This window comes from Merops nubicus, unplaced genomic scaffold (assembly GCF_000691845.1).
Source record: "Merops nubicus isolate BGI_N331 unplaced genomic scaffold, ASM69184v1 scaffold6655, whole genome shotgun sequence".
Taxonomy (NCBI): Eukaryota; Metazoa; Chordata; class Aves; order Coraciiformes; family Meropidae; genus Merops; species Merops nubicus.
Window position 1 is genome coordinate 4,825 of NW_008608875.1, and position 5,489 is coordinate 10,313.

Below are 5,489 nucleotides of genomic sequence, written 5' to 3' on the forward strand. Positions count from 1 at the left end.
CCCAACACAGGCCAGGCAGGTGTCTGCTGGCAAGCCTGGCGGCTGACAGGGCGCTCTGTGGAGCTGGGCTGGAGGTGATGAACTGCCCTGGGCACTGCTGGCCCTCCCACAGGCACCACACGGGGGGCACCCTGCTCTCCCCACCCACAGCTGCCTCAGAGCTGCTCCCAGGAGTTTCAGAGACCTCACCACTAACTGGGGGGATCTCCACACCCGCTTCAGCCACAAGGAGGAAAGAGCACAAAACGAGAGGCTACGCCAGAGAGAACATTACCCACATGGAAAGGAGGGGGAGGGGGAGAGGGGAAGGGGAAGAGAGTTGAGGTTCTCAAGAAGAAAATCAGAAAAACATCACGCAGTCATATTAATAACCCTGGTTCTTCCAAGGGGTTTTGCTGGTTGGTTGCTTGGTTTTTTACCCCTGTCAGGTCTTCAAGAACACAATGGCAGAATCGCTGAAACAAACAGACGGAATCCTGAGCTCCTCTGAAGTCCTCCCATCCTTATCTCCTGGCCCTTGAGACCACACTTTCCAGAGATTTTTTGGGTTCTTAGATAAATCACACCAGAGGCCACATGGCTATCTGTCTTACTCTTTGAGAAGACACAGAAAGATTAGCTTAGTGCTTTCATTTACATAATTTCCCCTGATCTCCCACATGGGAAATCACTGGAACAGCCAGCAGGGTGCTGCCAGCACAGGTCTCTGCTGCTCTCCAAAGGAAGCCTGAGGAAGAACAGAACAGGCTCCTCTTCTAGGGATGCTCAGCAGCTCTGTTGTCAGAACAGGAAAGAAAACACCAGCAACAGAGCAAGACCTAACATCCAACTGACCTACAAAACAAGGAAATCTACACGGTTCAGGACAGCTACATACATCTTAAAAATAAAAAACAAAAAAGGAAAACTCAAGAGGATCAGCAAATCTGAGCTGCATGCTAACAGCACACACTGTCAGCTTGTGATGAACTGGCAAGCAACTGTGAGGGCAGCCAGAAACAGACTGCACAGAGAGAACAGCACCGACTACTTCTTTTGGGGTGTAATTGATTTTATAATGCCAAGAGGAGTAAACCAGTACCCAGCTTCTGCTCTAGCCAAAGGAACAAACCTGAGACCCAAATGCACAGAAGCCTCAGGCCCCCGTTAGAAAAACCTCTCCAGTCCCTCAGCACACCTCCCTGGTGTGGTTACCTACACACTGCAGTAAAACCACACCTCCATCTCTCCTCTCCCTGTACAGCCAACACTGGCAACAGAGGAGCACACTAGAAAACTTCCTTCTCCTTCTGCACCATTAGAGCTGCTCAGTCACTACAGAACTACTACAGGATGAGCTAGCAAAGGTCTCACACACCCCTAAAAGAGCACTGCTCTCTCTCACTGCTGACACTGACTCCAGCGAGCCAGGTTTCTGCAGACACTCAGTGTTCCTCTCACCACAGCCCTGGCACAAGTAGTGCTCAGCTTCACCCACACGTGTGTACCACCACCACTCTGGCAGGCACAGCAGGGTCGTGTTAAAAATACTCACACAAAGCAGCCAAGTACCAGAACTGCCACCCCCACCTCCAGAGGAATCCCACCTCAAGGATTTAGGGGCACACTCTCTGTCGTTCTGGAGAGCAGCTGCTGCTGCCCTGCAGCTGGGCTCACCCCCCCTGCTGCCTGCTCAGCCTGAGCCCCTGCTACCTCCCACAGCCTTGCCACTGGCCCGGCCTCGGCTGGCAGCTAAACCCCAGCAGCTGCTGCCCACTGCTCCCCCTCCTCTGCCACCCCTTAGCACCAGGAGGAAAACAAACCAAGAAGCCCCGGGGTTGAGATAAGGACAGTTCAGGGACAGCACTACCGACTGTAGCACCAGGGGGCTAACAGACAAAGCAAGGGGTGACAAGCCCCTCACCCAGAGCAGCTGCCCCTGCTGCAGCCTGAGCTGCCACCCATGATCACTGGAGCCAGGAGGGCACCGACCATTCACCCTCTCCTGGCCAGAGCCAGGGCAGCTATTGCAGCACAGGCTGTGAGGCATGCTGCCCCCACTGCCACCCTCTGAACACAGTTCTCAAGCCTTCCATCCTTCTGCAGCACTTCACAGCCTTACCCTCAGCATTACAGAGAAACCCGGGCTGGAGCACAAGCGGATGGAGAGATGACCAGGAACACCTTCACCTTCACACAGGTATCCCAGCACGGGGGTCCATGGGAGAGCAGCAAGGATCTGTCCCCTCTAACAGGACACAGGACATGCCTGTTTGCCCAGGAGAAATGCATGAGATTAATCACTGGTCTACAGCTAAGAAAAAATAAAAGTTTGAAGTGGGCTTAAACAGAAAATTGATTAAACCTGGTTAAAAATCTCCCCATGTTTCTAAAGTCTTGATTCAATCAGTTTCTGCAACAAGGTATGGAGGAAAAGCCCCTGACAAAGCAGGAACATAAAAGTAAGCAGAAGGAAATTCAGTGGCAAAGTTTTATGAATGGAAAAAACCCTGAGATTTTCAATGTATTTTGAACGTATTTTTTTTAACTTTGTTTCAACGTGTTTTGTTTCAGCAGTTAATTTTACTGAGTCTTGTTGGTAGATGTGTCACCATAATATAAACTAGCACCCACGGTGCCCTGAGCCAGCAGCAGAAATATCATATAGATGCACTTCAAGTGAAATAGTTACAGTTTTTAGCTTAACTGATGAGCAGCAAACAGGATAATAGGGCTTTTTTATTATTATTATTGCCAGCTGAAACCTCCATGTATGCCTTTCAGCCCAGCATTACTTCCTAGTTCTCTCTCAGTAGCTGTCATACTGGGGAAGGACCTTTGCAGGACAGGAATGACTCTGAACTGCAGCTTTGTTCACATTTCAGCTTGGTTGCTTAGGGCTCCAGTTCACAGCTGCAGCCCCTGAGGACACACTGCTCCAAAAGGCTTCACCCCATTATCCCGCTGTGTATCATCATCCAAACAACAGGGACTCAAAGGAAACGTCCACCACTCCTCACAAGTTTATATTCTGCATTAATGCTTATCATTTATAACTTACATATATAAATTGCATAATCAGTTTTAGGGTTAGGCAATCAGTGATAAGCTCTATGAACGACCTGGGAACAGCAAACACAAAAGGGAGCCCAATGGTAATATTACCCTGTAATTATTAACCCTAAGATAATATCATTTGCTCTTCTAAACTCCACTTGCAAGTTTCTATGGAATAATCTAGATTGCTGCCCTTCATAACCTCTCAGTCACTGTGCAGCACCTGGCAGGTGAAGCCCTTCCCCAGGGTGGGCAATCTCTCCACCACAAGCCAAGGCCATCACTGCACAGTGTGTTTGAGGAGGGAATTCCCCTCACCACCACCCAGTCCAAACCTGCTCCAGACTAACTTTGTTGCCCTTTCCAGCCCAACTTTGTTGCCCTTTCCAGCCCAAGTTAAGATATAGAATTTAACATGGAGGAAGCAACTATCAAAAGGTGTTTGCTAAAAATAAACTTAAATTCACTTTAAATTTATTACTTCTCACCTTACCAGAAGTGGACCTGCATTACTAAAAGTTGAGACAGTCACTTACCTCTGAGGCACAGCCTAGTGCAAACGGGCTGTCCTCCATAAGAACTTTTTTTCCCCCCACATAAAGTAAAAAATTAAAAATTAACTATCCATGGAAAAAGAAATAATGAAACATGAGCAAGCAACTGGCAGGGTAAGTCAGACAGAGAAGGTTCTGAAATGCTTTTAAAAAAGATATCAGGGAGAGCAGGCAGGTGTAAAATTGCTAAGGTACAAGGATGTTAAATTATGAACAAACCCTGAGCCCAGGGCACCAACCTTACCTACACCCTCCTCCCCTCCCATTTAGTCAGGTGAAGCCTCAAAGTATCCATTTATTTTGTCAGCTTTGCACGATTTCCAAGCAGATGTTACCAAAAGTTCACACTACTTGCTCCTGACCAATGTTCAGACCACACTACCAGGTAGTTGTGGACTACACAACTACGTCCCCCAACTCACTGAGCAACAGCCCCACCTTTGCCCTGCTCTTCCTTTTGTCCCTATGTACTTGTAGAAGCTCTTCTTGGCATCTCTGCGATCCCTAAATCACAGCAAATATATTGGTTGGGGGGTGAAAAAAGAGAGACCACTTAGCCAAACATTAAAACATGTACAAACAATAATTCAATAGAAAAAACAATAGTCAATGTATCTTGCTGAAACAATCAATCATCCTCAGGACACTGGAAATTCAGGTCTTCCTTCTTTTATACTTTGTAACTGAGGGTGACCAACCCTCAGATGTGAGTGGGAAAACATCCATGGTGCAGCTGAGCTCTTTTACAGCTCTCACACCTGACTAGCCAGCTCTGACCTTCATCCAAGGTACAAAGAAACCTTCACAGGAACACAAGGTGCAGTTCCTCTGGTGAAGCCAATCCTCAGTGAAGCATAACCAAACCCAGTTTAGCAACTTACAGCTGACTAGAAGGGTGCAACGCTTCAGGCCACAAGGTTAAAAACACCAGGGTGCTCCTTTCAAAATTCATGAAAAAAATATTAAACAGAAAAAAAAACACTTATCCAAATATGACAATGGCCTGAATTGCACAATCAATGAGAAATGAGAAAGGTCTCCATTTATATGTAGATATATTTGTATTTAGAGAGACACTACAATGCAAACACACTTGTAAATACATCCACGAGGCACACGAATGCCACACAACCTGCATCCCTCAGCATGTGTGTACCAGCAGCCACCCCTCTGCTCTGCAGCTTCCCTGCCAACACAACTTCCTACAGCCTGCTGTGTTTTCTGAACGGTGTGCCAGCCCCCCTGCCCCTGCCAGGGTTCCAGCACTGTGCAGACAAGCTGCCTGCAGGGACCAGGAGCAACGCAGTGCTGCAGGACTGCTCTGAGAGAGGAAGGCTCCCTTCTGGTCCCTGAGCCTGCTGCACAAACACGGAGCCCTAACTCACCCTCCCCACCCAGGAAGCACAAAATAATCTTCTTCATTAAACCCTCCAACAAAGAATTATTCTTTACAGCTGACAAGGTAGAAAGATCACTGTACAGCATCAGCCTTTCTATGCAGGACAGTTCCTCAAGTTTTACAAAAGTCTAAACTTCCTTTCACAGGCATTTCTTTCTTTTCAGCATATTGGTTTAGTAGGATATTAATAGTTTTTAACACCTCCATTATACAACACTTTTATATTAACTCTTTGTATTAAAAAAGGCCAGCTGCACAGAGAAGTGGCAAAGTCACGGGCTAAAGAGAAAAAGAGCCTAAACCAAACCACAAACAAAAGAAACCAAATCCTCAGAAAAACACCTTTTCCAGTTAAACCACTCTCTCTCTGCTGCAGCCACATCCCTCCTCCCTGCAGCAGTCACCCCAGAAGCATGGAGAGTGCTATGCAGGCTTTTTGCCCTGGAGACCCCTCACCACAGAGCCCTCTGTCACCTCTCCCACGCTGCAGCAGTCACACC